The sequence below is a fragment of the Pezoporus occidentalis genome, unplaced genomic scaffold, assembly GCF_034315485.1.
Source record: "Pezoporus occidentalis ecotype Australia unplaced genomic scaffold, CSIRO_AGI_Poc_V1 ctg58, whole genome shotgun sequence".
In the NCBI taxonomy this organism is placed as follows: Eukaryota; Metazoa; Chordata; class Aves; order Psittaciformes; family Psittacidae; genus Pezoporus; species Pezoporus occidentalis.
In genome coordinates this window covers 361,589-374,402 of record NW_026915921.1, presented here as the reverse complement: position 1 = coordinate 374,402, position 12,814 = coordinate 361,589, and the positions used below count along the sequence as shown (strand labels likewise).

The following is a 12,814-nucleotide window of genomic DNA, read 5'->3' as shown; positions in this document are numbered from 1 at the left end:
GATATTTATTTTCAGGATCTTCAGTGTCTCCTTTCCACAAAGAAGAAGTGAGTGGAAGGCACAGCTCACATCTCATATGAAGGACTGGATATGGGTTTTCAGGCTTGCCTGTGCTAATCAAACTCCCCTTCTTTTGACCTCAGAAAAAGTAAGAGCCTTAATGGTGCCAGATTCTTACATTCCAAGGAATACGTGAGGCTCTGCTCATGGAGAACATGAAGTAGAGGAAGCCAGAGATGCACAGTGTGAGAAGTGAAGACTAGGGGCTCACAAGTAACAGTATTTTTGGACATTCTGCTCTTGATCTAGGACACACTCCATTATTTTTCCAAACTGAAATGCCACAGATATTGGGAAGGACAATTTAATTCCTATCCCTGTGAACAGTCAATACAAGTGGTCTGGCTCTGAGATTATTGCTCATTCTGCTTATTTTACCAATGCCTTATCTTTGTTCTCATTGCACACTTGCTAACCTCAGTCACCTGGAGTGTCCTGCCTAATTTGGAGATTCCTACGACAGGCATCCAAGAAGTGACATTTGCCTGCTATCCCATATGGATTTAATTCATTGTTATTTTATACAACTTAGTGCTTACTCTCTGCAGATTGTAAGCCCTCTAGACCACCAACTGCCACGAATAAGATGGCCTCCAGCTTTGGAAAAATGGCTCCAAAAACCTTTTGAGTGGGCAAGAAAAATGTTTTCCAAAATATTGCCAAAGGTTACAAGATGTTGGTATTTTGGTGTTTTTTTCCAAGATAAACTCATCGATAACCTTCCCACATGACATTTCACAACTACACCTCATACTCAGGCTTCTGGGAGCACTTGGCGGAGGGACTCGTTCATTTGCAAGTACAACTGATGTCAATTGGTTGTTCCAGTGAGCAGGGCAGGCTGCCAGCTCCTTCTGCAACAAACTGATTTTAATGCCATTAGATTCACATTTCTGCTGCAGTGCATTAAGTACTTTATTGCTGAAATATGCACAATGGCACTAATGATGGATTTACTGTTCCCCTGAGGTGTGCAGGTGGGGAAAAATACCCAGGCCTTGGCTGGCTGGGGAAACTCAACACCTCCCCTATAGCTGGGTTCATAAGCATGGATGTCCAGGAAAGGGCCATTTCAGATTTGACCCTTTGGGTGCAAGAGTGGCCCAAAGCACCAATCTGAGGCACTGCAGGCAGTGAAAAGAGGCAGGTAGCTTTGAAAATAAAGGTAAAAGGGAGCAAGGTGTGGCTGCTCAACCTATTTTGAACCATTTACCATCTCCTGGGCTCCTAAATATTGTTAGCTCCTCAGCCAACTGAGGATGCAGAATAACAATGGTCTGCACACTTCCTCGGGTGTCCCTGCATGGGACATGGGAAATATTTGTCCCATTATAATGATAGATCAGAATTCCATAGCTATGGCAAACACTAAATGGGAGAATGGTTGTTTTCAGGAGCACTCACATTTAAGTGCATCAAAGATGGCAAATGAGAAAAACATCAGTTATCCCATACCTACTTCCCCCTCAATATTGTAAGGAAATACTTATTTGTTTTTCCTTATGCTGGTGTTAAGTTGACCTGTGGTTTTAGTAGTAAACCTGCAGTCCCCTGATATTCACAGTTTTAATTTAAAAACCTAGATAGACAGGCCCTCCACCGTTGCTCATCTAGCAGTTTGGCATCTGCAACAGCAAAAGTTGCTTCTACATAGCTGAGTGATGAAGACACCAATCGTCTGCAGGTAGGTGGTGGACTAAAGGGCACTTCTTTCAGGAAAGAATTTTAGCATGTGCTTAATTCCCAATTAGGTGGAGCTAAGCACATGCTTAAAAGGTTTTCTGAATAAGGACGAACATATGACCGTGCTTAAGAGATTCCCTGAATCTTTCCATAAGGTGGCTTTTTACTGGGTTCATTAAGATCTGACTGGAAACCAGAAACCCTTTTCCTAAAGGCTGTATATTTTTCCAAACTTTGCCAATGTAGGGGGGTAGAACAGCATTTAAACACTAAGAAAATGAATGAAAGGAGATACCAATTGAAAACAGAGACTCCACCATGGCAAAAAAGGTCATTTAATTTTTCCTTCGTGTGTTATTGAATTCAAGAAACAGTAAAGCAATAAAAGCACCCAATTTCATTAGTTTGAAATAAGTGTATATCATCAATGGAGATATTAGCTTGCATGAGTGTCATCACCAAACTCTTTTAACAGCCTTTCACTACTAAAGGGCTGAGTGTTTTGTTCTGAGTACGTAGCCCTAGCTCCTTTTAATTTCAATGGACACATGCTTTCCATCTGTGTGTCTGGGATACTTCCTAATGATTGCTTCAAAAAGGAACATTTCCCACATGCATTCTTCTGAGCTGTCAGAAACAGCCTTATAATTTATTGATCTGACCTGATCAAGTTAAATGGGTTCAGCTCCAACCAGAGAAGCTTTAATAAAAACTGGGTACAGTGCAAGTGAAAATGTGCACTGAAAGCTCCTGAAATAAGGTGCAGACGTGAAATGCTTCTGGCAATGTGTTCACACAGTTGCAAGCACAGAGGACAGTGCAGCTCAATGAATTGCACTTTTAGCCAGCTCCAACTAACTGGATCACTTGCAGAGACATAAACGCTTCTGGATATTGAGAACTGGCTGGATGTAGGGCGACTGTGCATTATATATATACACATATATATATACACATATATATATATACCACTTAAAAGAGAACTAACTTACTACTTTCTGAGTACAAACACAGATGGCAAGAGATTCACCTTGGTGAGGAAGTTTGCAGCAGGGTATAAGTGCGCTGCATAGCAGACCCTTGTACATAAAGTCTCACTTCAAGTCGTTTCTTGCAGCATCTCTATGGGAAAAGAATGTGGTGACAGAGGATTGAATGTAGCAAGAATTTTCTAAACCCATAAGGATTTACTTTTGAATTATGATGTACATATATATATCACATATTTTGTTTATATATTTTCTATTATAGAGCTCTGCAATATAATATCTCTGTGGACATGCCACGGTATTATCCATGTCTAATTATTTAATATTTTTCTTGGGAACATTGTACCCACAGCTTCCTTCCTGACAGGTATTGCAACCTTGGGCATCTCTCTGGGGCATCTGCCTGTTCATTTCTAGGTTCAATTTTGGGAGTGGAGTTTTGCTGTCTTCGAAATTCAGCCCAGGATTGACCTGACCTACGTGTTATAAAGGTTTGGCTAAAAAAGAAATAAAAGGGAGAAAGGGAGAAAATCTTATTAAGTGTTTATGAAAGCAAGTTTTGCTTCTGCATTTCAAAGAGCCAAGCCTAAACTTGGTGCCTTGTCTGACTTGACTTTGTTAAAGTTACAGCGGGATGATATCAAAGTCACCCAGCCTTATCCAGGAAACGGTTATTACATGCACTCTGTTCGGAACAGAAAGCCTCAGTCCTAGGAAAAGGGATCAAGAAGATGCAGTATTCTAGAAAACACAGGCAGACAACTGAGATAAGCAGTGTGAGAGTGAGTGGTGTTAAGTTTTATAGGTTGTATTTGGAAATCTTCCTTGGCAAAGGTCCTTCTCAGGAGCCAGAAGCTGACTGGCAGCAACCACAGCCCTGAGGAAAACTTACTGGCAAAGTGCTATCTTCCCATCCTTGGAGATGAGGGATGGGTCAGGGAAACTGTCTCCAGAAATACCCTCAAAAATCCTGCCAGGTGCAGGGTGAAAGCCCCAAATCCAGCAAACAGAGAGAACTTGAGGATGGCAGTATCATGTGCTGGGGGAGCTGTGGGATGGGAGGGATTGTCAGAAAGGAACATTCCCTGCCCTGGACTCCCTCTGCTCTGCAATGACCGCCTGCCAAGGGCTATTGAGAAGTGAAGCAACACTCAAAAATGCTGCACTTGTGTCGCTTATGAGAACATATCCCTCGTGTTTTGCATCATGTGGTGTGAAGTGTGTGTAGGATACTGAAACTTGGGAAAAAGGAACAAAGACTCTGAGTTACATTGGTGCCACCCAAGCTTGCTCTTGCATGTGCTTAGCACTGAGCACCCTCGAGTGCTATTGCGTTCTCTGGCTTACCCTCTGCAAGTCAGTCATTTTGGATTTGGCAGGAGCTGGGGAAATGCATGCAGAAAATGAAGTTTGGCTTGTTCTGGAACACGAAGTTCATGTCTTTGTGAGAGAAGTCCCAAATTGCTTTATATATCTTAATGAAGTGCCTGGTAGAGTGTTTAGGAGTTCAGCTGCCCCTCATGGACCCTCTGTAATTAAAGGGGAGATAGAGAGGCATATTCCAATATCAGATCCACCCTCTGCACTCCACTGTCTTTATCAACCACAGAAACTCTGAGTGTATTACTAGAATAAAAACATAGAATCAACTAGGTTGGAAAAGACCTTTAAGATCATCAAGTACAACCATTACTATATTAGTGCAAACACCTCTACATGGATCAAAACCAGTTAGGCAATGAGGAAAAAGACTTTATCAACATTTGAGATATACTCTTGAGACAGAATTGGCCCTCTGAGGTCTATAGAGACCTCTTTCAGGAAGTCATATGAAGGCTGAGGTTGTTGAATTTAATAATTTACTGCATACATATTTAGAGTCTAAGGTTTAGCTTTATTTTTATATATCAGTCCTCTCTATTAACCCATAAAGAGAAGATTCTCTCTTTTACAGAGACACCAGTAAAGAATTCTGCACAGAAATAGTCAGAGCGACCAGAATTAACAGGCAGTGTTTGGGAGGTGCAGTGCTGTAGCTATATTAGAGATGATCTGAGCCTGAATTATTGTTATTTTTTGCTATATGAATAGTCCATGAATATGATACTTATATTTACTTGGTGATCTCATGAAAGAATTATTGTTCCTCCTTTCTGGCAGCCTTACCAGTGTGCTCAGCCCTGTACATAGATGAAGCAACACACAGCTCTGGTCACTGAAAGTGACATGAATTTTGAACACAAGCTACATTTTAAACTTCTAAATATGCTTTCATAAATTAGCTGAACCTTTGCTGTGCAAAAACTTTCATGCTCACATCATTCAGCTGTTGAATATTCACAGAAAGTGACTGTGGTCAAGTCCAAATTAATTTTTTAACCTAACTGAATCTAAACCGCTGTTTTTCCACCTTCCGCTGCCCTGCATATTCATGGACGATGCATTTAAGCGACACACTTCCTCATCCACCTAATTTCCACTGAATTTCGGGCATGTACTCATGTTGAACAACTACTTACATATGTTTTTCTTGAATGAGGGAGCAGAGCCTTGGCCCAGAGCTGGGGAGGGTGCAGTCTGACTGGAATTCCTGAAGTTTCAGTGAGAAGCTGGTGCTGGGCTCACTGTGTTGCCAAGGGCTCCCTCACACGGCAGATCACCTTCTGCTTCTTGCCATACCTACAAAGGGTGTTGAAAGAACCAGCTGGGAATCGATACCTGATTTTTTGGGAAACTTGGGTTAGAGCAATGAATCTGAGTGTATGCTTGCTACACACTCAGAGCAGAATAGACTGTAAACAGCCGTTCCAACTCCAACTGGTTTGGGTTGCAACTCTATTTTTTCTGTTCAGTTAATGAGAAAATACCAAAGTTGTAGTGCTTGTGTCTTACAGTATCATTCCTGGAAGAGAATACTGTGCGCTGTAACCTCCAGAAAGGGTTTATTTAAAGATTCTTTACTTATTCATGAAGCTTTTCACAGAAATGTACCTTTTTATTTACCTGAGTTAAGTTCTGGATTCTGCCCAGGTTTTTCTCTTTAGCTTCACTAACAGTGGGTTTCTGTCTGTTCTTACAATCCGTCTGTGTTCTGCTCAGAGCAGCTCCTTCTCGGAGCAAGCCCTGTGTTTGTGGAAGATCTTGCCTTTGGAATAGGGGTCCATGATTTCTCACGGTCAGGTTCAGTGATTAAGATGGCATCTACTTCAAATCCACCTGTAGAAACAAACAGCGCTGCAGCTGTGGGTTTGCTATCGAAATGAAAAACCACGCTCTCCAAATACAGAGTGGGAGACTGGATGTTCATGGTAACGCCTGGGGAAGGTAGTTTCTTCTGCACACGGAGTTCAAAATGCTTTCCAAGTACTCATTTACTGAACATACCTATAAGATGTATACATGGGAAATCATGAGCCTCCTGTTAGGCGAGTGGGGAGCAGGAAAAACAGAGGTTTTATTTAGATGCTTAAGCTGAGATCCCTCTTGTGTAGCCCTAGACGCTTAAAGTTAGATATCTGATTTTGATTTAATCTAACATATTTTACATCCCTTTTTTAGGATTAAATAAATTACCGTCTGAAGCTGCCCACTTGCCCCCAGTTCAGTATCATTTGCTCAGGCTTAAGCTTTTATTTTTCACATGTCCTAAATATTTTCCAAATGGGGATACAGTCTTTTATGATGCCTACTACTTGTTACGGTCTTGGAACATTAAGTCAACCTCACACCAAGTCCCAGAAATTAAGAGTCATGGCTGCCTTGTTTATTTCATCATCAGTGTCTACCTAGTCTTGTGCATTATACATGGGATTTCACCGTGACCACAGCACTCACTAAAATGGTATTTGTAGCCTCAGTAGACTTCTATCCTTGAAAAAAGGAGGCTCTGGCAGATTTTAAGGTTCCTTTTTGCTTCATCTGTAAGATAGGGAGACAGATGCACAGGAACAATGTGTGTGATTGCAACACGTGTTGTTACAGGAGTCCTTGTTTTCTGATTTTCCCCTCCAAGGTTGCTCTGGATGCCCATGTCTGTTGCTCTCCTTTGATTTTCAGACACTGTGTGACATAGCATAGTAGTAAAGTTCAGATAATGATCTTTGTTATGAAAATGTTGTATTTTTGCCTTTTTATTTATCTAACGTGTGAAATATATAAAAGAGTAGGTACAATACTGCTGTCATCCAGTTAGGCCTACTGAAGATTCTAATAACAGATTTTGGTTTTCACCACATTGGACACCATAAGCACATCCAAAGGACAAATAAAAGTCAACTTCTTCCATATGCCAATGGTCTGATAAAATACTCAAGCTGAGAAAAAGAATCTGTTTGGTGACAAACAGCTGAGTTAGCAGATGACCACATTCACTTTAGGATTTTACATCATGTCTGAATTAGCTGATGCAGGATGAAACCAGTAAATTTTGACTCAGGTTAGTTGGCAAAATCCTACACTTAATGGAAGCCACAGCTAAAACCCAGAGTTGTCTTTTATTAACTATTGTTAATAAATACGGCTACAATAACCAGATTCGATAGTAAGGGGGGGAAGATCAGTCTACCCTAGGAATGCTCTTCCAAGTGACAAAGTAGAGAGACAAGGAGCTAGAGGATGCCCTGTTTGGCAGAGAATGACTTTATTTTCTTTGGCTGGCAAATACCAAAGTATAAACACCCTGCTCCTTGGAGGAAGGGCAGAATAGAGGGCTGTGAGCAAGAATTAGGAGTAATCCTTTACAAAATCAGGGCCTTATGTGAGAACTGGTGGAAAGTAAATAACTCACCAGTTCTTGTGTCTGAGCAAAATGATGCAGGGCCACAATTAAATTAGTAAAAGGTATTGAGTGTGGAAAACGGCTAAGTGGCAAACTAAAGGCCTGACTGTGAATACTTTGTTAGCCTTCTCTGAGATGTCCTGCACTTCAGGATTGAGCCGAAACACAGAGACCCAAAGGGGTTCACAGTGTTGGAACAGCTGCATCTCAACTCTTATTCTTAGGTTTACTTGAATAAATATCACCAAGGCTGAGACCTATCATAAAGGGCTTTAGAAAGCTGACAAAGTAACAAAGATGCCTCACAAAACAGGTCTCAGGATGAATGCCGGGCTAATATTCTCTAATCCCAAAGGACTTTTCTAACAAACATATCCCCACAGAGGTCTATTTACTCAACAACTCGCATTTAAAATAGGTATATTACCAAGTGCCAGCATTCCGTGCCTCTGTTTATATTCTGAAAATCAATATCACAAGAAGAGGAAAGGGTCTTTGGCTGTTATTATCCCTATGACTTTACAATTCCTCCTTTCCCCATTCCCTCCTGAGATGCCTGTGAATAGCTGGGAATTAATAATATCTTAATCGCCCATGAAAAGTATACTTAGCTGCTAACATAAATATATACTCAGAATGAGGACTTCAAGCTACAGAATGTCTTATTATTTAGGAACTCTAATTATTAACTAAATGGGTAAATGAACTGAGATTTGCTTGGCTTCTCAAATCCGAGATTGTATCAGATTGTTGATAGGAATAAAACAAATTTCACTTTGGTTTTAGTTTATTTTTGTTTAGCTCTTCCCTCTGATTCTCAATGTACTAGTTAAATGGAAAAGAAAGATGATGAAAGAAAAATAAATACATGCTGTATTTCATTATAGCAGCCATATACTGAATCTTTGAAAGAAAAACAGTAAGTCCATAGATACATGTAAGAGAGAAATAAGTAAGTCACCAGGCTCTTTTCACATTCCAGCCAATAGTGAGGGGCTCATATCACACGGTTTTAGAACTTTGAAACTTCTATGCTTGTCTACATCTTTCAGCATGTCTCCTGACAGGATGGAGTATCTCAGTGAGCAAGGGTGTACAAGACAGGGAGGCATCCTGGTGATGTGCTCAAAGGGACTTTGGTCCTGCTGGTTCCTGCCATACACTTAATTTAGCCTCACAAAACATACTGTGGTCACTGGGAGCTGAACATGAATTTGGGTCTACTTTTCATGTCTGATGATGAGCACCAAAAAGGTATCTCCGTGCATCTTCTGACTTTCTAAGCACAGTTCCAAAGAAGTGGTAAAGGCCAACATTGAAGGCCAGGTTGTACAGAGCCTTGGGTGACATGGTCTAGTGTGAAGCATCCCTGCTCACAGCAGAGGGGTTGGAGCTGGATGATCTTAAGGTCCTTTCCAACCCAAACCATTCTATGATTCTACGAGTGTAAATCAACATTGCCCTGTCCATGAGGCAGTGCCACTGATGCTGATGCCCCACTGATCCATGGGTTAGCAACCACTCCCCTGTCCCAGCTGTCTCTCCATTAGAAAGTATGCAAATGACAACTGCTTAGCAATCAGGTGATCTTAGGGGTGCCACAACATGGCTTTTCTCCAATGCAAGAAATGAATTTATTGGGGTTTGTTTTATTTTGTCTTACCCCAGGGATGTGTTTGAGCAACAATGCTCATTTTAATCATGCCACCTACTATAACCTAGCTCTTCTTGGCAGTAGGGTTCAAAGGAACTCACAGGTCTGGAAAGTGTTGCTACCCTTGGTTTTGGCCATGTGGAAACTGAAACATGGAGATAACAGCATTTACGTCAACAAACACCACCCCTGGTGCAACATCAGTTATCATGTATAATCCTGCAGAAACCAACAGCACTGTAAGAGGAAAACTCTTTATGGAAGGCTGCTGGAAAGTCCTCATTTATATGATTTGAGTGTATAATGCATGAAGTAAGAACACCTCAAAAGAATCCTATTCCAACTGACAACCCCAGAGAGGAGCAGTGTTCTCTCATGCTAGGGGAAGATCTGGTGTTACCTGCTTGAAGAATTCTCTGCTCTTTACGCTGGTCCTACCTAGTTTAAGGGCTAAATGCAGTCAAGGGAACATTACCGGTGTGTTGCAGTGATGTTAAGATTATGAGATGTCAAAGCAACTCCAGCAATTTGTATGGCCAAGCCCCTGTATGTGTGACCCAAATGCAGGGGAGAGGAATATGCCAGAAATAACCAAGAGCCTGGAGAAGAGAAAGCTGTGTGGTGACCTCATAGCAGCCTTCCAGTATCTGAAGGGGTCCTATAAGGATGCTGGGGAGGGACTCTTCAGCAGGAACTGTAGTGATAACACAAGGATTAATGGGTTAAAACTGAAACAGGGGAAGTTTAGATTGGATATAAGGAGGAAGCTCTTTACTGTGAGGGTGGTGAGGCACTGGAATGGGTTGCCCAGGGAAGCTGTGAATGCTTCATCCCTGGCAGTGTTCAAGACCAGGTTGAACAGAGCCTTGGGTGACATGGTTTAGTGTGAGGTGTCCCTGCCCATGGCTGGGGCATTGGAACTAGATGATCTTAAGATCCTTTCCAGCCCTAACTATTCTATGATTCTGTAAGATAACTCAAGGGTAATCTGATGCCTTAGCTGAAGGTACAGGCTGCCTAACAGTCGAGTTCATAGTAAAAAAGCAACATGGTGACAATGGCTGTAGTCACTGAGCCCTAGAAGCATAGAATAATTTAGGCTGGAAAAGACCCTTAAGGTCATTGAGTCCAACTGTAAACCTTACACAGCCAAGTCCACCATTAAATCATAGCTTCAAGCCTGAACTTGAGCACAAGACAAAGGCAGCAGACACCTGGTGAAGATCTGCAGACCAAGATGGTGGCTTTACATCTGTTGACATCATCCTCTGCGGATTATGATATCTCACAAGGGCATGCTGATTAAGATGCATATATACCGACAGCTTCGTTACATGCAAAACTGTGTTGTTCTGTGTTTTCAGTTCCAGATCTGGAAGAGCTAATTGAGCGTGAACCATGGGAGATTATTTCCAAAAACAGACTTGAGTGAGGAGTTAACCTTATGAGCCATCTCTTCCTTGTGGATGCATGATTCCTTGTACTTGTAACTCAAGACTATGTACACATCTTCATGCTATCTACTCTTATAGTACTGAGGACTCTGTGGCTGCTAGTATCACGGGGAATGAAAGTATTGCGAAAGCGTTGCCCCTTCATGTTGTTCCAAAATAATGTTCCGAAATCTAACGCAAGGGCAAGTTCAGTTGTGTCTCGTGGTTTTGAAGAGTCTGCAGAGAGGTTTTGATCTCCACTATATGAATTAGTAAAGTTCCCTGTAAATAAACAGCTCTTTGAAGACAACATCCTCTCAGTTCAACTTATACAGCCAACATATACCAAGGGTGGGCTTGACTTCTCCTCTGGCTGGACTAGACTTCCTCTCAAAATTAAATGTTGATGGGATAATTTCTTGCAGACACAAATCATCCAGAGCCAGCATTTAGCAAGTAAAACAATGTAAAGGACCTGGCACAAGTACAGAAGAGAGAAAGCCCCAAGTCACATCACCCGCCTCTGCCTCTGCCCTGATGCAGCAGTGGATGCATTGATTAATGTTGATCATTTTTCTTAAAACTTCCTTTACCTCAGCAAAAAGTTACAAAAAGGCAAAATAACAAATGACGTTGTTGTCAATATTCAAATTGTCCTTGATATTACAGAATTTACAGAGTGGAAGTCACACATGTTTTGTCTATAACTTTCCAACATAAAGACCATTTCAAACATCACAGACTAAAAGAAGAAAGATTTGGGGAGAAAAAAAGTCACTCATTCTATTTTTTTCAGTGGTAAAGGGAGAGAAAGATCACATGAATAAAAAATATCTACGTATTTTAAAATGGTAATATCCCCCAGAATGATACCACAAAACTGTTTAATTTAAAATAAATTGTTTCTATTTTTTTTTAATTTCATATTGACATTTCATGTTAAAGGTGGTAGAGTTCAAAAAAAAAAAAAAATCATTTTTTAATAAGACCCATTTTCCAAAGAGCAAATAGCCACATTTTGCATGCAAGTAAAGGGTACGAACATGTTGTCATGTTGTCTGAAACATCCACTCTCTTGGATGCAGTTATCTTTAATGTTTGCTGGCAGCCATGAGAACTACACGTTTCCCCTTTTGGCACCATAATGACTTTATCAAGACTCTAAAACTCTGGAACTTCTGTGTTGGAAAAAACATAAACAGGAATTCAGCTGCTCTTGTGAGTCGTGTTATCTGTATAACAAGTCTGACACTCTTCTGCTTCAGAAAAGTGATAGCATTGACATCTTTCCAATAATCCCTAAATTCAGTGAGTTCCCAGAGGAATGGAGATACAAGTATCTCCTCTGTTGCAGGGGAGGCAATCTCTCCTGGACCTGGATGGCAGAGCAAAGGCAGGGTGGTCGAGAAAGGTCAGATATTGTCTTAGACTTGCTTGTACTGTTGGAAAGAAACAGAAAACCAAGCTAGGTTTTGAACTGTTCAGGACCCAAAAGAAGAAAAGACCTGCTCTGACAAGCCTCTTCTCACAGGTGGGTACTGCTTCCGTAAGTGTGGGAAGTACCTGAGAATTTACAAAGTGAGGGAAACACTGGGCATGCCAAAGCCTGTAAAGGTGTTAGGGAAGTTTCTAATGGCAGAGGGATAACTGGAAGAAAACTTCTCAGTCTTTGTTGGAAGGAAGGAAGGAGTGGTTTCAATGTTCTCATTCTGGGTTGTGCACTGCAAAGGGACCTTCCATGTTTTGTAGGAAAGTCCAGACTAGAAGGATTTAAGATTGGTCATTGTTAATTTACCTCTGAAGTGATTCATCTCAATCTATCACTGTATTCTGAAATTCGTGAAAGGAGCTTTGCTTTGGATAACACTGAGGGGCTGGACAATTTGATCATGCAGGGTTACAGGGTTAACATCAACACAGAAAATGTTAGCATTACTGTTGAGGTCCTTAAATGAGCCTGGAACTCCTCCAACTGCCATTTTTGTGATAGCAGCTGCCATCCAGAAGTAACGAACAAGAGCATCTTGCCATAGGCTTTAACCTCAGCCAGATGATCAGTAATTTTATTTGTCAGTGTGAGCAATCTAGATGATACAGCATGCAATCTGTTGCAGCAGGTACTGGAAAATTCAGATGGGGCAACAGAAATCCTCAATCTTTGTGCCATTATACCACATCAAGCTCCTGCCTTTGGAGCACAAAACTAATCCCAGGACTG

General features: G+C 41.2%; 1 long non-coding RNA gene across 1 annotated transcript; it reads left to right on the top strand.

Moving 5' to 3' along the window:
- The first annotated feature begins 472 nt into the window (after nt 1-472).
- Nucleotides 473-10,906, top strand: LOC134174130 (uncharacterized). Its single transcript, XR_009968514.1, has 2 exons — nt 473-1,037; nt 10,534-10,906. It is a non-coding gene; the product is annotated as an uncharacterized LOC134174130 (long non-coding RNA).
- Nucleotides 10,907-12,814: the final 1,908 nt, after the last annotated feature.